The sequence below is a fragment of the Trichechus manatus genome, unplaced genomic scaffold (genome assembly GCF_000243295.1).
Source record: "Trichechus manatus latirostris isolate Lorelei unplaced genomic scaffold, TriManLat1.0 scaffold00221, whole genome shotgun sequence".
Classification (NCBI taxonomy): Eukaryota; Metazoa; Chordata; class Mammalia; order Sirenia; family Trichechidae; genus Trichechus; species Trichechus manatus.
In genome coordinates, this window is record NW_004444157.1 from 2069204 (window position 1) to 2094555 (window position 25352).

Consider the following 25352-nt stretch of genomic DNA (forward strand, 5'->3'; position numbering starts at 1 on the left):
AGACAAATAACCCAATTAAAAAATGAGCAAAGGATATGAACAGGCACTTCACCAAAGAAGACGTTCAGGCGGCTAACAGACACCTAAGGAAATGCTCACAATTATTATCCATTAGAGAAATGCAGTTCAAGACTACAATAAGATACCGTGTCACCCCAACAAGGCTAGAATTAATCCAAAAAACACAAAATAATAAATATTGGAGATGTTGTGGAGAGACTGGAACACTTATACACTGCTGATAGGAATGTAAAATGGTACAACCACTTTGGAAATCGATTTGGCACTTCCTTAAAAAGCTAGAAATAGAAGTACCATACGATCCAGCTATCCTGCTCCTTGGAATATATCCTAGAGAAATAAGAGTCATCACACGAATAGATATATGCACACCCATGTTCACTGCAGCACTGTTTACAATAGCAAAAAGATGGAAACAACCTCAGTGCCCATCAACGGACGAATGGATAAACAAATTATGGTATATCTGCACAATGGAATACTACGCAATGATAAAGAACAACGATGAAGCCGTGAAACATAACATGGAGGAAGCTGAAGGTCTTTGTGCTGAGTGAATTTAGTCAGTCATAGAAGGACAAATATTGTATAAGACCACTATTATAAGAACTCAAGAAAAGGTTTAAACATAGAAGAGAACATTCTTTGATGGTTATGAGGGTGGGGAGGGAGGGAGAGGGGAATTCACTAAATAGACTTTAGACAAGAATTATCTTAGATGAAGGGAAGGACAACACACCACTGGACTAAACCAAAAGCTAAGAAGTTTCCTGAACACAGACAAACACTTTGAGGGACAGTGTAGCAGGGGCGGGGGTCTGGGGACATCTAGGTAAATTGGCATAACAAAGTTTATTAAGAAAATGTTCTGCATCCCACTTTGTTGAGTGGTGTCTGGGGTCTTAAAAGCTAGCGAGCGGCCATCTAACATGCATCAATTGGTCCCAGCCACCTGGAGTAAAGGAGAGTGAAAAACACCAAAGACACAAGGAAAATATTAGCCCAAGAGATAAAAGGGGCCACATAAACCAGAGATACCATCAGCCTGAGACCAGAAGAACTAGATGGTGCCTGGCTACCACCAATGACCGCCTTGACAGGGAACACAACAGAGAGTCCCTGACAGTGCAGGAGAAAAGTGGGGTAGAGAACTCAAATTCTAGTAAAATGACCAGGCTTAGTGGTCTGACTGAGTCTGGAGGAACCCCAGAAGACATGGCCCCCAGATTCTCTGTTAATCCAGAACTAAAACCATTCCCGAAGCCAACTCTTTAGACAAAGAATAGACTGGACTATAAGATATAAAATGATACTTGTGAAGAGTGTGCTTCTTAGCTCAAGTAGATACGTGAGACTAAATGCGCAGCTCCTGTCCGGAGGTGAGATGAGAAGGCAGAGAGGTTCAGGAGCTGGTTGAATGGACACGGGAAATCTGGGGTGGAAGGAGGAGTGTGCTGTCACGTTATAGGGATAGCAACTAGGGTCACATAATTGTGTATGAATGTTTGTATGAGGGACTAACTTGAGCTGTAAGCTTTCACCTAAAGCACAATAAAAAAATAAAAAAAAGAAATCATAATGGAAATTAGAGATATAAGAAAATAAAAATACTATCCATCAGGAAAAAACAAAAACTTAACTCATTGACGTTGAGTCAATTCCCACTCAAAGTGACGCTATGGGACAGAGTAGAACTGCCCCATGGCATTTCCAAGGTTGTAAATCTTTATGCAAGGAGACTGCCATATCTTTCTCCTGCAAGTGGTTGGTGAATTTGAACCAGTCATCCTTCGGTTAGCGGCTGAGCACTTAATTACCATGGCTCCCTAAACCATATAGTACTCAACTCTTATCGGGCTACAGTGCCTAACATAGTACCTGAGGCATAATTGAAAACTATACTAGTTGCCATTGAGTCAGTTCTGAGTCATGGCAACCCCATGTGTCTCAGAGTAGAACTGGGCTCCATAGTGTTTTCAATGCCAGTGCTGTTTTGGAGGTAAATTGCAAGGCGTTTTTTCCAAGGTGCCTGTGGATGGATTTGAATTGCCAACCTTTTGGTTAGTAGCTGAGCATTTAACGGTTTGCTCCATCCAGGGACCCCTTGAGGCCTAATACCAAAAAAAAAAAAAAAAAACTAAATGAGTTGCCATCAAGTCGATTCTGACTAATAGCAAACCTATAGGACAGAGTAGAACTGCCCCATAGTGTTTCCAAGGAGTGGCTGGTGGATTCAAATTGCCAACCTTTTGGTTAGCAGTCTAACGCTTAACCACTGCACCACCAGGGCTCCTGAGGCATAATAACCAAAACCAAAACCTGTTGCCATTGAGTCAATTCCGACTCATAGTGACTCTATAGGACAGAGTAGAACTGCCCCACAGGGTTTCTGAGGAGTGGCTGGTGGATTCAAACTGCCGACCTTTTGGCTAGCAGTCTGAGCTCTTCACCACTGCACCACCAGGGCTCCTGAGGCATAATAGTTGCTTAATAAATATTTGTTAAGTTGAATTGAATTGAATGAAGTTTTGTAATATATGTTGCTGAGTGCTGGCCAGTCAATTCCGACTCCTAGCGACCCCATGTGACAGAGGAGAACTGCCCCATAGCGTTTTCTAGGCTGTAATCTTTATGGGAGGAGATCGCCAGGTCTTTCTCCCTCAGAGTCACTGGGGGAGTTCACACTGCCAACCTTTCAGTTAGTAGCTGAGCGCTTAACCATTGTGCCACTAGGGCTCCTTTTATAATATAGTAACCAAAAACCAAACCCATTGCCGTCAAGTCAATTCTGACTCATAGTGACCCTATAGGACAGAGTGGAACTGCCCCATAGGGTTTCCAAGGCTGTAATCTTTACGGAAGCAATCTGCCACATCTTTCTCCCTGGGAATGACTGGTGGGTTCAAACTGCCGACATTCTGGTGCGCAGCTGAGCGCTTAACCACTGCACTACCAGGGCTGCTTTTATAACATATATTAAAAAAAATTGCTGTTGAGTCGATTCTGATTCATAGGGATGCTATAGGACAAAGTAGAACTGCTTCATAGGGTTTTCAAGGAGCAGCTGGTGGATTCCAACTGCCAGCCTTTTGGTTAGAAGCCAAATGCTTAACCAGTTGCACCACCAGGGCCCCTTTATAATCTATTGTTGTTAGGTGCTGTCAGGTTGGTTCCGACTCACAGTGACTCTATAGGACTGAGTAGAACTGCCCCATAGGGAGCAGCTGGTGGATTTGAACTGCCAACCTTTTGGTTAGCAGCCGAACTCTTAACTGCTATGCCACCCGGGCTCCACTTTTATAATATATAGGGTAATGTAAATAAGTAAGCATAAAACTAAAACCAAATAGAAAAGATATCACATGAAATCAACAACAATAACAACAAAAAGTTTCTTTAGTCTGTTGGCAGCCTAATCTGTGGTGCTGTTTAGTACCTTTTTTTTTTAATTATATTTAACAGGTGAGTGTGTATTATATTTTCTGAACAGAAACCAGCTATGTATACTGTAATATACCTAGGTAATAGTTTTGTATTGTATTTCCTTTCATAAAATCTTTTCTATTCTTATAGCAGTTCCACTGAAATTGAAATTGCTACTTTTAAGTGTCAGACATTTTCCATGTCTTACTGGAGAAGGTACTATTTACTTTTATTTTACAAGTGATGCATCAATTATACAAGTGAATGAGACACTTATTATTTTAGCCTCTATGTTTCTTTTTTTTAAATAATATTTTATTGTTTTAGGTGAAAGTCTACACTGCAAATTAGGTTCCCTTTTAACAATTTTTATACAAATTGTTCCATGCCACGGGTTATAATTTTTATAATATTTCAGCATTTTCATTATTTCCATTCTGTTTGTTTTCTTTCCATTGATCTAGCATCCCTTCCCCTCCTTGCTGTCTCATCTTTGCTTTCGGGTAACTGTTAACCATTTGGTTTCATATAGTTAATTGTTTAAGGCAACACATTACAGGTAATATTGTTTATTTTATAAACTCATCTATTATTTGGCTGAAAGGTGATCTGCAGAAGTAGCTTCAATTCCAAGTTCAAAGGGTATCTTAGGCTGATAGTCTTGGGGGTTCCTCTAGTCTCTATTGGTCCAGTAGTTCTGGCCTTTTTTAGGAATTTGAGTTTTGTTCTACATTTTTCTCCCATTCTATCCAGGACCTTCCATTGTGTCCCTAGTCAGAACAATCAGTAGTGGTAGCTGGGCACCATCTAGGTCTCAGGTTAAAGGAGGCCATGGTTTGTGCGGGTTATTAGTCCCATGGACTAGTTTTTTCCTTGAATCTTTGATTTCCTTCATTCTCTTTGGATCCATGCAAGTAGAGACCAATAGTTGTATCTTACATGGCCACTTGCAAGCTTTTAAGACCCCAGACGCTACTCACCAAACTCCGATGGTATGTTATACCAATTGACTAAGTTGTTCCTCAAGACTATGGTCCCAAGCCTTTTGACCCAGTAAACCAACCAATCCCACGAGTTGTTTGAATATGTCTAGGAAGCTTCTGTAATTGTGCCCCCATGTTGTTTGTTATATATGTGGATATATATGCAGCACACGGAAACGTGTGTATACGTATTCCTACAGATACACCTATACATGTATGTGCATTTGCTCGCATATGCCTTCCTATACACATATTAGCATCCATATCTACTTATGTAACCACACATATTTGTTGGCTGTTTTTACTGTTGTTGCAAAATTGTATATGCTGTAGCATTTACTGAAATTGTCCCTTTTTCTCCTGTACTTCTTCGTGTCTTTATTTACCTTGCTGAAATTGTGCTGACTTCACCCATATTTGAGATCGCCTTTCCCATCACCAAAAGTAACAAGTGTCTACTATCTAGAAAGTAATTCCCCCTCCCTCTCCCTCCCATCCCTGGTAACCATCAAAGAACTTTGCTTTCTGTGTGTATATCTAGTCTTGACTTTTTACAATAGTGGCACCATACAATATTTGTCTTTTTGTGACTGACATATTTCACTTAGCATAATGTCCTCCAGATTCATCCATGTTATAAGATGCTTGGTGGACTCCTCATTCTTCTTTATACTTAAGTAGTATTCTGTTGTATGTATGTACCACAATTTGTTTATCCATTCATCCATTGATGGACACTTAGATTATTTCCATATTTTGCTATTGTGAATAAATAATGCTGTAGTAATAATAATAATAATGCTGAACATAGGTGTGCATATGTCTATTCATGTCCCTGCTCTTAAATTTCTAGCATATACTCCTAGGAGTGGCATTGCTGGATCATAAGGTATTTCTATTTCTAGCTTTTTAAAGAAGCGCCACACTGTTTTCCATAATGGTTGTGCCATTTCACAATTCCACCAACAGTGTATAAGAGTTCCAATCCCCCCACAGCCTTGCCAGCATTTGTTGTTTTCTGTTTTTTTTTTTTTTTAATCATTGTCATTTTTGCAGTGGTAAGATGGTATCTCATTGTAGTTTTGGTTTGAATCTTTGTAATGGCTAATGATCACGAGCATCTTTTCATGTATTTGTTGGCCACCTGAATGTCCTCTTTGGTGAAGTGTCTGTTCATGTCCTTTGCCCATTTTTTGACTGGATTGTTTGACTTTTTGTTGTTGAAGTTGTCTGTATATTTGAGAGATTAGACCCTTATCAGATATGTTGTTGCCAAAATTTTTTTCCCGGTCTATCGATTCTCTTTTTACTCTCTTAGTAAAGTATTTTGCTGAGCATAAGTATTTAATTTTTAGGAGGTCCCAGTTATCTAATATATCTTCTGTCATTCGGGCATTTTTAGTTTTGTTTGATAGACTGTTTATGCCGAAAATTAGGTCCCCTAGTTTTGACCCTCTGTTATCTCCTAGGAACTTTATAGTTTTAGCTTGATCCATTTTGAGTTAGTTTTTGTGCATGGTGTGAGGTATGGATTCTGATTTATTTTTCTGCATATGGATATCCAGTTTTGCCAGCACCATTTGTTAAAGAGACTGTTTCTTCCCCGTTGAATGTACTTTGACCCTTTGTCAAAGATCAAGTGACTGTAACCTCTTACCCATCCCTCTTTTCTTCCCCTTTACTCCCCTACAATTGTTCACTCACTGTCTACACTTTCTCCTTCTCTAAGGCTCTGATGACTCAGTCTATTTCATTTTCTCTAGAGGCACTTCCCTGTGGTTCCCTGGTTTCAAAGCTATACCATTCCTGTGCTTCCCCCACTTAGGGGTGCCCTGTCCCTGACTGCATCCTGTCCACCTTGTAGTTTCTTTCTGGGGTTGTTTGCACAGAATCTCTGCCACCAGCTGTGCTCTTTTTGCAGTTGCTTTCCTGGGTTCCACACTCCGGGTTGTTGCTCGATGCTGTCCAAAAATAACCACACTTCTCTGTACCGGCAGGCAGGGGGCATTTGATCCACAAATCCGTTTTCCTCCTGGCCTCATTCTGCCTCTTCTTCCAGTCGGTGCTCAATCTCTTTCTTGAGCTCTCTATTTGATGTTCTAGAATCCGAGGTTGTTTTTTGTGTCTGTTTTACTTAGTTTCTTGAGTCTTAGTTGTTAGGGGGTCATTACAGTGCTTGTATGTAAAGCGCCATATTGACCAGAACTTAGCCTCTATGTTTCTTGACTGTTATATGATGCTGCTGAAACCCAGCATTTCAGACATTCATGAAGCTGAAACATGTCCATCATCATCAAACTCCCCTATTTCTTTAGGAACAAGAAAATATATAACAGAAAAACTCATTAAGTTGTTTCATAGGCCTGCTTCATCTCTATTTTCTACATTTCATGATAAGGTTAAATCATGGTTGGAATTTTATTGTGAAATTAGGAGTTCTTGAGCTTTTAAAATTTTTTTCATTGTAAAATATTTATATAATAAGTAAACATTTGCCATTTCAACTATTTTTACATTTACAATTCAATTATGTTAATTACATTCACCATGTTGTACAATAATCACCACTGCTCATTTCCAAATTTTTTTCATTACCCTTAACCGGAACTCAGTATCACTTAAGCAACACCTCCCATTTTTTCCTCCCACTTGCCTCTGGTAACTACTGATAAGCTTTGGTTTCTATACATTTGACAATTCTGGATATTTCATATAAATGGGATCACACAACATTTATCTTTTTGTGTCTGACCTGTTTTCAAGGTTCATCCGTGGCATAGCATGTATTATACCTTAATTTCTCTTTATGGCTGAGTAATATTCTACTGTATGTATGTACCACACTTTGTTTATCCATTCATCTGTTGATGGACATTTAGATTGCTTCTACCTTTTGGCTATTGTGAAAAGTGCTGCAATTAACATTAGGGTGGACTTTTTTGTGTTTTTGCTTTCAGTTTTTGGGGGTATGATTCTAGGAATGGGGTTACTTGGTCATATGATAGTTCTACGCTAAACTGTTTTCCATAGTGGCTGGAACATTTTACCATCTTACCAACTCTGGATGAGGGAGGAATTCTTTACCTTTTGAATTTTTGTGCATTCTCTAAAAACGTTTCAATCAGATCTGGGCTTGGTTGGAAATATGAGAGTACTGGGTCCTGCTATTTCCTAGTTTTGCTTCGTAGCTTAGTAGATTCTTCGTAAATGAACATATTTCCTAATTGTTTCCAAGTGAGAATTTGGTATGCTTATTGTAGCTTTGATTTCTTTATCAAAGGGGAAAACTATTCTGCGGTATATGATACCCCAAGTATATAGCATTCGCTATTCTTGAGACAATTCTAGCATCTAATACAAATAGGCCATGGTTTTTGTCCCGCTGTGAAGAAGTATTACAGCCATTGACCATCCACTTAACAATTGTCGCTGTACTTCAATGTGTGTGCCATGGCTTAAATGGCATATTGATGAGACTATTTGGATTGCTCAGTGAGGCCTCATGATGAGTGGAAAATTAGTGAGCTCACTTTCTATTGACAGTCTTCTGGCATTACAGCCATTTTACTTGTTTCCAAACTTAAAATCAAATCACTTTAGCAAGGGTAGATGTAGCATTTGAGAAATCTGTAGCCTTTCTACTGGTATTTTTCCATGGCATGGGCCCAATTGAGTTAACCATCTAGTAACCACATTTGGGGGGAATATAAATAAAAGGTATACAGACATATATCTAGAACTAACTTTTAGCTTCTCAGGTGGAAGGCAAAATATAAGAATCAGGTTTTGCTGTTATTACCTTTATATTTTTAGGCAGTTGTAATGTTTATTTCAAGCAATATCATTAATATCACACTCAAATAAAATTTTGCTGAAGATAATTCAAAAATGATTCCAGCAGTACATCAACAGGGTACTTCCAGAAATTCAAGCCAGATTCAGAAGAGGACTTGGACCAAAGGATATCATTGCTGTTGTCAGATGGATCCTGGCTGAAAGCAGAGAATGCCAGAAAGATGTTTACTTGTGTTTCATTGACTGTGCAAAGGCATTCAACTGCGTGGATCATAACAAATTATGGATAACATTGCAAAGAATCGGAATTCCAGAATGCTGAATTGTGCTCACGAGGAACCTGTACATAGACTAAGAGGTAGTCATTCAAACATAGCAAGGGGACACTGCATGGTTTAAAATCAGGAAAAGTATGTATCAGGGTTGTATCCTTTCACCATACTTATTTAAATCTTTATGCTGAGCAAATAACACAAGAAGCTGGACTATATGAAGAAGAATGTGGCATCAGGATTGGAGGAAGACACATTAATAACCTGTGATATGCAGATAACACAACCTTGCTTGCTGAAAGTGAAAAGGACTTGGAGCACTTACTGATGAAGATCAAAAATCACAGCCTTCAGTACGGATTACACCTCAACATAAGGAAAAGAAAAATCTTCACAACTGGACCAGTAAGCAACATCATGATAAATGGAGAAAATATTGAAGTTGTCAAGGATTTCATTTTACATGGATCTACAATCAATACCCATGGAAGCAGCAGTCAAGAAATCAAAAGACACATTGCATTGAGCAAATCTGCTGCAAAAGATCTCTTTAAAGTGTTAAAAATCAAAGATGTCACTTTGAAGACTAAGGTGTGCCTGACCCAAGCCATGGTATTTTTACTCACCACATACGCATGCGAAAGCTGGACAATGAATAAGGAAGACCGAAGAAGAATTGATGCCTTTGAATTACAGGGTTGGCAAAGAATATTGACTATACCATGGACTACCAGAAGAACAAACAAATCTGTCTTGGAAGAAGTACAGGTAGAATGCTCCTTAAAAGTGAGGATGGCAAGACTTTGTCTTACGTACTTTGGACATGTAATCAGGAGGGACCAGTCCCTGGAGAAGGACATCATGCTTGGTAAAATAGAGGGTCATCAAAAAAGAGGAAGACCCTCAATGAGATAGATTGACACAGTGGCTGCAGCAATGAGCTCAAACATAGCAACGATTGTGAGGATGGCACAGGACTGGGCAGTGTTTCATTCTGTTGTACATAGGATCACTATGTGTCAGAACCGCCTTGATGGCACCTGTCATAGATTGAATTGTGTCCCCCAAAAATACATGTCAACTCGGGTAGGTCATGATTCCCAGTATTGTATGATTGTCTACCATTTTGTCATCTGATGTGATTTCCTTATGTGTTGTAAATCCTGTCACTATGATGTTCATGAGATGGATTAGCGGCAGATATATTGATGAGGTCTACAAGATAAGGTAGTGTCTTAAGCCAGTCTCTTTTGAGATATAAAAGAGAGAAGTGAGCAGAGAGACATGGGGACCTCATACCACCAAGAAAGAAGCACCGGGAGCATAGTGTGTCCTTTGGACCAGGGGTCCCTGCACTGAGAAGCACCTGGTCCAGGGGAAGATTGATGAGAAGGACTTTCCTCCAGAGCTGACAGAGAGAGAAAGCCTTCCTCTGGAGCTGATGCCCTGAATTTGGACTTTTAGCCTACTAGACTGTGAGAGAATAAATTTCTCTTTGTTAAAGCCATCCACTTTTGGTATATCTGTTATAGCAGCACTAGATGACTAAGACAGTACCTAACAGCAACAAGTGTTTATTTGATTTTAACCTTGGATAAATTTAAGGAAGCAGGGTCAGATAATTAGTTTATAATTTAAAAAACATAAAGCCAAAGTAAGAAAATCTGCCATGGCTAATTATAGCATCCAGACTACGATCTTTCTGTCTCTTCTAGAATAATTTATGATGGCAGAAGTAATCATGCATATGGGATTTTAAAAATAAGAAAAAATACGAAAAGCACTTCTTAGTAAACATGGCCCACAAGAATCCCATTACCCCCACTGTCAAACCTCCCCACTGGTTGCTATTTTACTTACCTGTTTCTGTTTGTACCTTGCTAGATGTCTTGTGAAAACCAAAGCAAACACGTTGCTGTGGAGTTGATTCTGACTCATAGTGACCCTATCGGACAGAATAGAACTGCCCCATAAGGTTTCCAAGCCTGTAATCGTTTTTTGCAGAAGCAGACTGCACATCTTTCTCCCACAGAGCAGCTGGTGGGTTCGAATCACCAACCTTTCAGTTAGCAGTGGAGCATTTTAACCACTGTGCCACCAGGGCTCCTTGATGTCATATGAGGGGGCCATAAAAGTAGAATAAGACCTGATCTTTGCCTTTAAGTTAGCTCTGGAGACAGTACTTAATATGGAATTAAGTGCTACATTGTGTGATTTAGGCAAGCATGGTAGAGACATAGAGTTTTAAATGACTAGGACAATCAGAACAGGTCATATGGAGTAGGTGGGCCTTGAAGGATGGATTATAGCATTACTGTTCAAAACATAACAGGGTAGAATAATGCTAATCATAGGTCAGAGATTCCATCCTATAATAAGAAGGTTAAAGAAATAGTCTCAGATTATAGAAAATGATTTAACCTAAAGAAAATATGTTTTAAAATAGTGCCTTCATATGAATAATTTTGAAATGTGTTGATTGTTTTGTTACTGGAAAGCAGTAGAGAGGAGGGATTAAAGTAATGCGTTACTATTTTTAACTTGTGGTTAAGGTCTAACTAGAAAAAAATGACAAAATGTAAATGATAAGAATTAAAAGGAATGAAAAAAGCATCACAAGAGGTATTTCAGTGAACATTGGTGAAAACTTACTGTATTGATTAAAGCATGCTACTAGAAAGCAAGATCATCTAGGTTTTTTTTTTTCCCCTTTATGTTTACAGAAGACTGGATCGAATGACCTTTCACTTCAAAATCTGTAAATTTATTAAAACACCAGTGTTTGTTTATCCCTTTATAGATTTGAGTGTTTTTCAGATAATAGTCAAATAGCAGAGTCCCTCATATCAAATTTTCAAAATTTAAAAACAGGAACATTAAAAACATCTCATTGGACATACTGTATGATTCCAACTGTTTTAATTACCTAGTGGTGCCAGAATACAAATACCACAAGTGGGTGGCTTTAAAGAACAGAAATGTATTTTCTCACAGGTCCGGAGGTTAGAAGTCTGAATTCAGCCTGGGTCTAGGGAGAAGTCCTTCCTTGTCTATTTAAGCTTTAGTAGCTGCCAGCAATCCTTGGCATTCCTGGGCTTGTAGATACATCTGTCTTCCTCTTCCCCAGGTATATGTCTCTGTGTCTGCTAGGCTCATTTCATAACTCAGAAGTAATTAGATTTAGGATTCACCCTACTCTGGTATGGCTTCATTAACATAACAAATGAAAACCACTATTTCCAAACAGGATCATATTTACAGATATAAGGATTAGAATTTCAACACATATTTGGGGGCGGCACAATTCAGTTCATCACACCCAACTACAGAAAAGCCAGGGGTTGGGCAGGTGCATGGGGGGGGTGGGCAATGAATACATGGGATTTTTAGGGCTGTGAAACTATTCTGTATTATCACTGTAATGGTGGTAACATGACTATGCATTTGTCAAAGCCCATAGAACTGTATAACACAAAGAGTGAACCCTAATGTAAAGTATGAACTTTAGTTAATAATAATGTGTCAATATTCATTAATCAATTGTAATAAATGTACCACACTAATGCAAAATGTTGGAGTCCCTGAGTGATGCAAAAGGTTAATGTGCATGGCTGCTAACTGAAAGGTTGGAGATTCGAGTCAACCCAGAGGTACCTCAGAAGAAAGGCCTATGGATCTACTTCTACAAGATCACTGCCTTTTAAAATCCTGTGGAGCACAGTTCTACTCTGACACATAAGGGGTCACCCTGAGTCTGAATTGACTCGAAGGCAACTGGTGAATGCAAGATGTTAATAGGGAAACTGTGTACGTGTAGGGAAGAGTTATATGGGAACTCTGTATATCTGTTCAATTGTCTGTAAACCTAAAGCTTCTCTAAATAAGAAAGTCTTAATAAAAAAATATATCCCGTTCGTACTATACAGCTAAGTGGAATGAGGACATGACTGGCAATATAGAGAGATTATACATACTGGGGATGGGTAGATATGTTCTACCATCCTGTAACTGTCCTCACAAATGTCAGCTTATAATTACTGCTGCTTGTCAGAATGATCCTACCCGCATAGATTTCCCAGAATTTAGTGAACAGAGTCAGAATGGAGAAAGTGAAGGCGCTTTTGGCTCGGTGATAAAAAGACACACACACACACACATATATAGACATTTAACAAATGTCTTGAGCTGTCAAATATTTGTCTTGTCCTGAATTCCAGACGCATTACATTTACAAACCACTCTGTTGTGTGTACTTGTATTTCAGTGTTGGCATTTTATCTTAGAAACTCAGGGTATATAAAAAGAAAGGAAAAGCTGACAGTAGACATTTTATACCAGTCTTATAAATTCAAACCAATATATTAATTTTATATTGCTCAATGTCACCCATTTGCCTTTGGTGTCTTTGCTCACAGTATTTTCCTCCCTCTAGCTATTTGGCCTTCAGGGTTCTGCTCAAATCTTACTTCCTCAATAAAACTTTTTCTATTTACCTCCATATTTTTCTTCCCCTTCTCTATATGTCTCTGTACCACTGAGGGCTCGGTTATACATGATCTTATGTTGACTTCTAGATTCTTATTTTACTGTGCTTCGCCGTAGTGTCTACTCCTCCTTCCTAGGCACTTCTCAAAACCTCGGTTTCTCTATCTACACAATGGGGGTGATAATACAGCTATCTCAGATGAGTTATTTGGAGGAGTAAATGAGATAAACCATGTTAACTGTGTGTCCCAGAGTCTGGCACATTAACTAACTCATTGCCGTCAAGTCCATTCCGACTCATAGTGACCCTGTGGGACAGAGTAGAACTGCCCCATAGAGTTTCCAAGGAGCGGCTGGTGGATTTGAACTGCTGACCTTTTGGTTAGCAGCCGAGCTCTTAACTAGTGAGCCATCACATAGTACCCCCAAAACATTAGCTATTATTATTATGTGCTCTATAAATGCTTAGTAATTGATAGCTTGATAAACCTTCTGTTCAAGTCTATGTTCCAAGAGAATACAATTATCCACTAGAAAGAGCCTCAGGCTGTGTCTACAGAAGCAAAACCACTGGTTAAAAGTGTAAAATACAGTCAACTAGTTGCTTTCTCTTCATGCCACTAATAACTAGTTTGGCTGATTTATCTGAGTGAAATAATTGGCTGTTTAGGTGTCTTGGCATCAGAATGTGCATAATACATATATTTCCACAAAAATCATTGCTACAAAAAAGAAGTTGAAGAATAAAGTCACGCCTCTGAGGCACTGAGATAGAATTCCCACTTAACTCAGGAAAAACAACCATTTGACAAGTTTTTTTTTTTTTTTTTAAATTTTCTGACTTCATTGCTTGCTTCACTAACTTGATTAAATTGCCTGGGATTGTGTGTGTAGAGACAGTTGAAATCTCTTTCGGTCCTGCCCTGATTTCTCTTAAGTGCCAAGTACAGGGACCAATGCTTACTCTCCTTATTTTCCTGCTGAGGGGAATATTCCAGTGACAGCAAAGCACTGAAAAATGGCGTGAAATACACATGTAGGGTCTGCCTCATAGGCTCTAACATTAATATGATGGATTTTGCTTGGCAAAGCAGCACTACATGAATATGGACCTTGTTACCCATATTCTCCTATAAAGCAGTCTGCTTGTCCATTCCCATCACCTCACATTTTGGTGGTATGAAATGCTTCCCATTTTGAAATGGACTTCACTGAGTATCCAGACAATAAGCATACAATTGCCCCAGCCTGTGTGCAAATACATTACTCAGCAGTCAGGGCTATTCAGGGGAATGACCCTTTCAGCACAGAAAATAGTGCTCCAGGGACATAAGTCAACACAGCTTCTGGAAAGGGCAAGGGATAGCATAGGCTTGTTGAGAATGTGACTCAGCATGATATATGCTTCTGGTAAATACAGCAGGGTAGTGGCAGTAATTTATTTATTTAGAACGTGTACCCTACTTTCTTTGAGAAGGCTTTGAGATAGTTTATAAATTAAGCATAATGCAAACAAGTGGAACAATTAGGGATTCAAACAGAATAGAGACCATACTGTTAGCAAGTATAGCTATGCCCCTCTCAACTATGCAAATACACAGTTCATTTCTTATTTGATGGGTTCTTTTTCCTTACTTTGTGCCCTATACCAGTTTAGGCTCTAAGTGGAACTTGCTGGACAATCTTTATGGTTGGCTAAATCACTGATGGACTCTGAGATTCTCCCCCCACCCTCCGCCACCCTGTACTACTCACAAAAGTTACCTTCAGAGGGGGACTACATCATAGCTTCATCCTCAACAGGGTTCCTGGGGACGGGAATGGCCCCACTGAGTTACTCAGAGCAGCCCTCAGCTGCTTTATGACAGCGAGTTCAAATGGGTATGACTTGTGTGTGTGCTTCTCAGTGAATCATTCATTACCTGCATGATGTGTCTCTCCCCGGGCAATAGGCATGATAGCACGGCCCCCACAGTAAAACATACCTGACAAATTTTGTAGACTGTTAGTGGAAAATTTCAGTGTTTTTCTTTCTAAATGCTTTAGTTTATCTTGCCAAGCAAAGACATAGTACAAACACCTTTGCCAGCATCTGCGAGGCTCTAAGACCAAGCTCTGCTTTTAAAGGTTTGGGAGGTGATTTGTACTGTTTGGAATCTTTAGTCTTCTGGAGTGAAGAGTTAAAATTTCCACAGTTAGGGCTTTAACAGTTTTCCCCTGACCACCAGCCATCTGCTGTGGTTCAGAGACATTTCCTACAGGGATACATGCCTTGGCAAATTTTTGTCATCGCTGTCATATCAACTCAGCATTTTCTTGTCATCATTCAGTTCTTATAAATGGCCTCTGAATTGACAGCTGTCACCAACATGCTTAGGCAGCAATTTAGAGGTTAGCCTAACTGACCAAGGTTAAAATTTCTGCTTGAAAGAAACATTAAGAAATTGGGGTTAGTTTATAGTAAGGAGCTAATGCCTGGTACTATGTAATTATATAAATGAATTATGGGACACTGTAGGAGCCCTGGTGGTGCAGTGGTTAAGAGCTCGGCTGCTAACCAAAAAGGTTGGCAGTTTGAATCTGCCAGCCACTCCTTGGAAACCTTATGGAGCAGTTCACCTCTGTCCTAGAGGGGGTCTCTATGAGTCAGAATTGACTCCATGGCAACAGGTTTGGTTTTTTTGTTTTTGTTTTTTTTTTGTAGTTTCTATGCATCCTAATAGTAATTGTTCACAGGAATTGGGTATAGTATTTTTTTTCTATATGTATTAAAGATTAATTCACAGGCACATTAGAACTCATTTTATTATAGCTTTATTGATAGAACCAAAAACCAAACCAAACTCGTTGCCATCAAGTCTATTCCAACTCGTGGCGACCCTACAGGACAGAGTAGAACTGTGCCATAGGGTTTCCAAGGAGCGGCTAGTGGATTCAAACTGCCAACCTTTTGGTTAGCAGCCAAGCTCTTAACCATTGTGCCACCAGCCTCCTTATTGATAGAAAGGCGCCCATATATAGGCTTTACCATCTTTTGTTAACATGTGATATCTAATCTTGTCCAAGTTTAGCTTTGAGTAAGGAGATACCGTGACAATACTACAGCTTGAAATACCTTTGTTTTACTTTCTATCGTCTTTTATTGAAGCCTAATTTTTTTTGAAGTTTAAAACATGCACTCCACATATACAAAAATGCTTTTGAGAGGTTATTTTTTGAAAACTCTGTGTCCAAGAAATTCACTGATGAAGGAAATCTACCGTTGCTCCTCATTTGCACGTGTAATTTTTCAGTGAGTATGGCGTACACATTTCTGATATACAAACATACAAGCTGTGCAGTGATAAGGGAATGGCTGATTCTGTTTGCACTGCACTTAAGGTAATAAAGAGACTTATCCAGAGCTGACCACAAAATGAGTTTCCCTAAAGTTAATATATTTCTCCCATTTTATTACTTTATTATTTTTCTTTTCCCATCCAACTAGAGAGGCAAGTGTCAACTATGGATACTTCACCTCAGCCACAGTGACATAATGAATAGTTGGTGGACAAATTGTGTGTATCTTCCCCCAGAAAAAAATTGCCAGCCTTCTGGAAATGCAGTGTGTAAGGAATATATTTCCCCTTTCACTCACACCCCTTGTGGCTAATTTCAGTGCAGGCATCGTGGGGTGCACATCTTGAGCCCTGGTGGCAATTAAGGCATAGTGTTTGGCTTTTCTTGTTATACTTTGGGTGCTGAATAATCTAACATCATTATTATTTTCCCTAGAATGGGCCAGCTTTCTTATAAATCTGCCTTTCTTGTCCCAAAGAAGACTGAGTGTGGATTGCCTAACCTACCCTCATAACTGGGAGACCAACTCAGAATGCATGGCTCATACCTGCTGCTGGGAATAAGCAATATTTGAAAGAGAGTAAAGAACATATTATTAACAAGGGTGGTGTTCATTAAACATTTTCTCAGGCTGCTCAGTCTCCTTTATATACATCTTTGGCAGCTTTTGCTCCCTCAGACTACTCACTGTCTCAGGGCATGTATCATGCCTGTCATATACTCTTGTACAATGCTTCTTCCTGTGTAATATTTGAGATATTTTAACTTTAGGAGGAAAAAAATGGGAAGATGACCATAACTCTCATCACAGAATTGTTTCCCACATCAGCAAGCTAGATTTATGTTTGGTTGCAAACTTTGTTTAGATGTTCTCTTCTGGATTTCAGATGTAAACCCTAAAATTAATTTTAACCATGTCTTTAACTATTTCCAGAATCATCTTAAACTAGTTATTTAGACTCATTATGTCCCAATAATCTATGTATAAGCTACCTGAAGAAACCATGCTAACATTCATTTGTTCATTCTTGATTTATAAACTATTCTTTTGATTTGCTTCATGACACCATTTTGTTCTTTTATTCTTGCTTCATCTTTTCCATTTTATTTTATATATCAGAATTCACTGCCACACTTAACTGTTTTATTGTGTCCTCCTCTTGCCTTTGAAGGAACTAGAAGCAGTGCTAAGGTTCCCTTGCCTTGATCCAGGTTTCAGGTAGTTAAGTCACCACTCATTGTTTTCTATAGAGTCGATAGAAACAGTTTGGCTATTGACCACCGTGTGTGCTTTCTCTTAGTCACAATGTTTCATCTGTACTAGGCAGTGGGATGTTGCCAAGTTAGTTCTACCTCCTACATCAACCAAAACCTACATTATTGGGTGGCAAAATAGGGCCAATGCACATCTTTTCACTCATAATAGGAAGTTTTGATGACTTCTTCATGCATAAGAGAAAGCAGTGATGATTCAGTGGTAGAATTCTCACTTTCCATGCAGTAGACCCGGGTTCAATTCTCAGCCAATGTACCTCATGCACAGCCACTGTCTGTCAGTGGAGGCTTGCGTGTTGCTGATGCTGAGCAGGTTTCAGAGGAGCTTTCAGAATAAGACAGGCTGGGAAGAAAGGCCTGGTGATCTACTTCCAAAAATCAGCCAATGAAAACCCTATGGATCACAATGGTCCAATCAGCAACCGATCATAGGGATGGTGCAGGACCGAGCAGTGTTTCATTGTTCTCTTGTGCAGAGGGTCACTATGAGTTAGGGGCCAACTCGATGGCAGCTAACAACAACCACCACCATGTCTAAGGAGTCATCAGCAAACACTATAAATACCTGGAGTCATGGGTTTCCTTGCTTGGCTGATGGGCGATTTAGACATTTCTCTCTCATTTGTATTATGCAAATAAAACTCTGTAACATTCTACAAATCACTTATCCACTTCCAACTCTCTCCAGATAGGATAGGGGAGTGGAATAAGAGGGATATGTTTTTAACCATGGTAGTATTCTTTGTGATGCAAAATGAGGGAGTATAAGATGAAACTGAAGCAGTGCTGCATTCATGCAGTTGCTCTTTCTTTACAACTCATCTGAAAAGAAAAGTATCAATAATGTGCTCATCTCCACAGCAAATCATGTGATACAGTGGATCTTGCAAAAGAATATAAGGTGACTTGAGGATTAGAAAAATATAACAGGTATTGAAAACTCTTCAAAAGCAGTAAAACATCCATGGCCCAAGAGATAAGGAAGACCTTTAAAGCATATTGCAAATTATTATTCAATAGAGCAAATGTATTATTTGATACCTTCTTTGGGGTCAGTAGCAGTTGAAAGACCTGTGTTGCAAAATTACATATAAAGGTCAACAGCTGTTTTATTCCAGATGCAGCATACTCCTGAAGCTGGTTAAACACATTTTTTCTTTAGGAACTGTGATTACTTTAGGGATGCTGGCCTAATCCCTACAGGATATTTAGAGCCTATTAGAGAAAGAAATGCTTTAGTAGGGATATCTGGCCTTATTAACCCCAGTGAAGTCTGGTAGAAAGAACCAGAAGGTGACTGAATGCATGGAAAGTGGCCCCAAATTCGGTTGTCCACTGGGGGACATTAGGACAGAATCTTCTTCTGTGGATTTAAAGGAACACTGCTATTGGAGAACAATGAATAGTGAGAATGTTTAGGAGAATAAAAGATGGGGATGAATAGGAATATATGATTTCCATAAGCCACTTGGTCTCTGTTCATTTTCCTCTACCCTTTCTTCCATGCCTCCCCACCCCAAGATCTCAAGCGTTTGGAGACTCTAGACAATTAATTTTAGCTCTATTCAATGCCTCACCATTTATTTACAAAATTTTAATATCTTAGTACATTTAAATTTTTAGGCAACCTGGGCAAAGGAAGACTTCATGCTGCATATAACCTGGAAATCACTGGTCAAGGAACCAGAGAGATTACTTGAGTTGGCTAAAGGGAGACTCAAAGGAGAGGCCCACAAAGGGGCCAGAGGAAGGGCAAGAGTCTTAGAATCAGGCCCGAACCCGAAATAAAGATGGAAAGCAGAACACACAAGGCCAGAAAGCCTTTCAAAGAATGGGCAGAATGCCAAAACTCTGCCTTCCAACAGAAGGCCAGAAGGGGTGTCCAGCAGGTCATGGAGGATAATGAGTTAGACCCAGACTGTACACATTGTATTCACATTAGAGGTTTAAAGGTCAAGACTATGCCTTTAGGGACTCAAATAAGTGCATCAATTAGAATTTTAACGTTACCCCCCACTTTGTTGTATCATTTAAGCCAACATTTTTTGAGCATATACTCTGAGACAGGCACTGAGACAAGCTCTAGGGAATACAGAAATTTACAAAACGGTGTCCCTGCCTACTGCAAGTTCATAATATGGCAGTTGAGACAACTGAGAAAATCCACAATCATAAAAGCATTAAGTGCTGTGATAAAGTTATTCAGTAGGAGCTAAGGGAGAGCAAAAGAGGGACACCTAAAGTTTTATGTAGATGTGAGTTGTTCATGTGTAAGCAAAAACAAAAATACTGCTAGATAGAGGTGTCACTGGAAGTGTCTCCTTATTTTTTAAAAAATAAGAATTTGGATGGGAGTGGGGGTGGGGAGGAGACACTTGAGTCAGCAGGAAGAACATCCCCTAATACCTTGAGGAAGGAGCCCTGGTGGCACAACAGTAAGCGCTTGGTTGCTAACCGAAAGGTTTGTGGTTTGAACCCACCCAGTGGCTCTGCAGGAGAAAGACCTGGTGATCTGCTCCTGTAAAGATTAACCTCCCCTCCCCACCCCACCAAAAAAAAAAACATTGCTGTCAAGTCAATTCCAACTCGCCTGGTGGCACAGCCGTTAAGAGCTCTGCTGTTAACCAAAAGATCAGCAGTTTGAATCCACCAGCAGCTCCTTGGAAACCCTATGGGGCAGTTCTACTCTGTCCTGTAGGGTTTCTATGAGTCGGAATCGGCTCGACGGCAACAGGTTTTTTTTTCTGTAAAGATTACAGCCTAGAAAACCCTATAGGGCAGTTCTACACTGTCACATGGGGTTGCTGTGAGTGGAAGATCAACTCCACAGCACCTAACAACAACAACAATGTATCCAGGAAGGTGAGTGTGGCTTCTTGGAGGAGGCATACATAGGCCAGATTGGCTAGAATTGAGGAGGAAGGGAAGAGATGACAGGAGACAATCCTAGAAAGGTAAACAAAGGCCACATCCTGAAGGGCCTTTGTAGGCCATAGTAGAGAGTCTGGCCTTGGAAAGAGCAGGAATCCACTGAAGGATACTAAGCAGAGGAGTGACACAATCAGATTTGCATTTTAGAAAAAAAATCTAACTGGCAGCTGTGTGATAAGTACTATAATAGAGGTAAGTGGGGGAGTTAAAGGAGTACCAGGAAGAACACAGAGGGGTGCACCTAACTCAGTTCATAAATGACAGGCTAAATAAGCCCATAAAAATGCACAAGCATTTGTGGAATGCAGGTTATTTAATTTGAGCTTCCCCCACCTACCCCAGAATTTTGAGTGCGTTTTAGTTTATAGGAGGAATTCAGGACATTTACCTGGATAAAGTGGTTAAAAGGCATAGTGATTTCAGACAAATCCATAGATTACAGCTGCATAATGTGGTTAGGGGGCTACAGAGATTCAGGGGCAGTTATGGATGACATCAAGGAAGACATCATGGCTTTGTCAGAGGCGGAACTCTGACTCTCATATCACCAGTAATGTGATTAGGGAAAATCAGGAATTTGGTGTTTCTCTTTGGGCCTTCTGTGTACAACATGAATGTTTGCAGTTTGGCTCTTTCCATTCAAAGAATGGAAAAGGCCACAAAATCTAAACAACCTTTCAGTTTCCCTTTAAAAAGTTTTTTTTTTTTTTTTCTTCAAATGAGTTGGTTTAATTCCAGATGGTACATAATTCAGGGCATAACAAAGATTGAAGTGCAGACTGTGGTAGGATTCTGGACTGGGTTTACTCTGACCGCACAGCTAAGATAGGAATGACTGAGTGAGAAGAACTAAAGAGATGAACCATTGTATGATTTCTTCTTTTTTTTACAGAAGTTTATTGTTAAAGGTACAGCAAGCTCCAAGACAACACTTCATTCTAACTACAGGTGGCAACAGATATTATAGCAAGGAATCCAGATGTTTAAACAGGAATGGAATCAAGGGTCACCATCGCCTCGGTCTATAAAGTACGGCTTATTTTTTTGCCAGATTTCTTAATTCCACCTGTGGCCAGGAGGCCCTTTCCTGCGGCCTCCGCTTTTAGCAACTCGAATTTCTTCTACTCTTCTTTTTGTTTCTGCTTGAAAGCCTCATCTTCCTCATCCATTTCCTTGCTTTGCTTCTTGGGCTGTTTCAGGGGCTTCTTCTTGCCACCTTCACTGCTGGACATGGTGCCTGCCACCTCTTCTGAAGCTCTGCCACTGGACGCAAAGCTCTAAAATCAATTTAAGGTTATACCAGCTTCAGTGCCATCCCTAGCTCCAGTCATACTGTTCAGTGATATTAGCTTGAAGAAGAACAGGGAAAACTTAATTTTAGATTTTACATTTTCGTTTTCTTTCGGATTAGAGTCCATAGCTACATCAGTGCTCACAGTTTCCTTCCAAAAGTCACCATTACGTGTTTTGAATTGTGTCCTGGAATTTGCTGCAGTTGTGAAATCAAACAGCTGGGCACCTTGACATTGCAAACTGAGTCACTTGAAGGGAAAGAAAAGTTTCCTTGGTATTTGCACATTTTTTTTTTTAATTGCCTAATGCTTACTGACAAAAACAGTGTTCAGCAGAGAGAGTTGGGAAATTGATTTTATTGAAATTGATAAATAAAGCATATATAAACTACTAATTACAAAGTCATGTTTTTTATAGTTTCAACATCTTTATGCATGAGTGATATTGTCTCTAATGATGTTGCTGAATTGATCTTCCTATTAATATTATGCAAGTTCAGCTGTTATTATTGGCACTTCCTGTGAATGTCAACAATTCACTTGCAGAGATGTGGGAACATAGTAGACTTACGTACACAGGATGGCACAGGACCAGGCAGTGTTTCATTCTGTTGTACATATGGTTGCTACGAGTTGGAACTGACTCAATGGCACCTAACAACAACACCACGCAGGCCAATATTATTTAATAAGAAAGTATAACATTTCTGTGAAGTTTGAAGAATAAAGGTGAACAACTAATCAGTCTTTGGTTGTGCATTATTATTTAAGGGGAATCATTTTGCTTAAATTTTGTTTGCTATTAAGCTCAGAGTTTGGTGTTTCCTTATGATTTAATTGCATATGTTTTGGTGTATAGTTGCCTTTCCTTTAAAGTTATATTCACTGAAACTTCCATGGACATGCAGATAGGACTTATGTCCTCCCACCACCAAGTCAACAATTATTTCACCTTTATGAAGTGCCCAGACACTACACAACCATAAGAGAGAAGTAAATTTTATATATAAGGAATCCAAGGTCCAGGATGGCTAATTAACATGCCCAAGGCATAACAGCTATTAAGTGATGGAGCCAAGATGTGAACTTACGTGGTCTGAGTCGAGAGATCTCACTCTTAACCACTATGCCCTACTGTCTTATACTGTGGTTTTCCAGCCAGAGTCAATACTGTCAGCACCCAGGAAAGGGCTCATAACATTACCAACAGATAGTCTGGCTCAAGAGCCGAAGTTTGATATACATTAAAATTCAAATCTCTTCCAACCCTTTGATGCAACTTCCACTCCTAGGTATTTACCCGAGAGAAATGAAAACATATGTCCACAGAAAGACTTGTTCACAAATGTTCACAGCTGCTTTATTTATCATAGCCCCAAATTGGAGACAACCCAAATTTCTATCAACAGGAGAATGGATTGTGCCATATTCATGCCACAGACTTGTTAGTTGTTGCTGAGTCAGCTCTGACTCATGGCGACCCCCTGTACAACTGAGCTAAACACTGCCTGGTCCTGCACCGTTTTCATGATTGCCATGAGTTCTTTGTTGTGGCTACTGTATATTTCGAGTGCCTTCCAACCTGGGGGGATTCATCTTCCAGTACTATATCAGATAGTGTTCTGTTATGATCCATAAGGTTTTCATTAACTAATTTCTGAAAGTACAGTAACTGTACCCGTTGCCATTGAGGCGATTCCAACTCATAGTGACCCTGTAGGACAGAGTAGAACTGCGCCATAGGGTTACCAAGGAGCGCCTGGTGAGTTTGAACTGCCTACTTTTTGGCTAGCAGCCAAGCTCTTAACCACTGCACCATCAGGGCTCCAAGTAGTACAGTAATCCCCCCCTTATCCAAGGTTTTGCTTTCCGTGGTTTCAGTTACCCGCAGTCAACTTCGGGCCGAAAATGTTAAATGAGTAGATAACGTGATGAAATCTCATACCGTCCCGCTCCATTATTCATATAACTTTTATTACAGTATATTGTTATAATTGTTCTATTTTATTATTATTAATTGTTGTTAATCTCTTACTATGCCTAATTTATAAATTAAACTTTATCATAGGTATGTATGTATAGGACAGAACAGTGTATAGAGGATTCAGTACTATCCACAGTTTCAGGCATCCACTGGGGTCTTGGAAAGTATTCCCTGAGGATATGGGGGGATTCCTGTAGATTACCAGACCTTGCTTCCTAGTCTGTCTTAGTCTGGAAGCTCTGCTGAAACCTGTCCACCATGTGAGTGACCCTGCTGGTGTTTAAAATACCAATGGCATAGCTGCCAGCATCACAGCAACACGCATGCCACCACAGTACAACAAACTGACAGACTGGTGGTGGATACAATAGACTATCGCTCAGCAATTAAAGTAAGTAAACTGCTGATACACACAACAACGTGAGTGAATCTCACCAACATGATAATAAGTGAAAGAAGCCTGGCACAAGAGGGTACATATTGTATGATACCATTTATATGAAGTACAAGAATAGGTAAAACTAAGCTACAGTGAAAAAAATGAGAACAGTGGTTGCCTCTGAAAATGATTGACTAGAAAGATACAAAGGAACTTTCTGGGGTGATGAAATATTATTTAACTTGAGTAGGGTGTGGGACACACAGGTTTATGCATTTGTAAAAACTCATTGAACTGTCCCTTTAAGATCTCTCCATTTCACTCCTTAGAAATTATATCCCAATAAATATGTAAAATGAGCAAACAAAAAACAACAGCAAAGTTTAACCTTCAAAATCATTTTCACATAGTCAAAGTGGGTAGACCATATTCCAGTCCATTAGCAGGCCAAGAATCCAGTACCCAGGGCATCTACTCCAGGGAGGATAGGATGGGGCTTTGAAGATGCCCAGTGGAGTTGATGGAACGTGCCTAGCCAGATTGTTCCAAGAGGTTTGGCCAAAAAGACAAGAGCAAAGGGTTATCAGATCCCAGATCTAGCACCAAGGAAAAGACTGTGAGCTCCTTGAGGGAAGAATCCATGTGTTTCTAGCACCAAGGAAAAGACTGTGAGCTCCTTGAGGGAAGAATCCATGTGTTCTTAATCTCTGTAATGGCGGTGCTTAATACACTAGGGAATTGGCAAGAATAAAGTGAACAGGAGGTCCTACTCAGCTGGCTAGGATGCCAGATGGGACCTTTTTCTGGGCACCATGTCCTAGAGGGGGCAGTAAAAGCCTGGGTATTTTAGACTCCCAAGCAGAAGGAGACCAAGGAGGCAGGCTGGAAGGCCCTAAATATGTTACTGGCAATTGTCCTAAAGAAGTCAAAGCTTCAGCCTTGAGCAAAATGTCAACACAGATGCTGCTGTTTCCTCTGTCTAAAACACCTTTCCCCACCCCCACCCCCACTATTTACGTGACTGACTTCTTCATTGTATTCAGGTCTCTGCTCAAATGACACCTCCTCAGAGAAGCCTTCCTTGACCACCTTATCTAAAATTATCACTCTTTGTCCTCTTAACTTGTGTTATTCTTCATAACAGTTACATTATGCTGCATATTTATTGGTTTA

General features: G+C 39.7%; 1 protein-coding gene and 1 pseudogene across 1 annotated transcript in view; one reads left to right on the forward strand and one right to left on the reverse strand.

Moving 5' to 3' along the window:
• Positions 1-25352, forward strand: part of IL1RAPL2 (interleukin 1 receptor accessory protein like 2) — a 1202505-nt gene that overhangs the window by 345248 nt on the left and 831905 nt on the right. The gene's annotated exons all lie outside the window — the stretch shown is intronic.
• On the reverse strand, positions 21547-21756 carry LOC111822867 (translation machinery-associated protein 7 pseudogene; annotated as a pseudogene).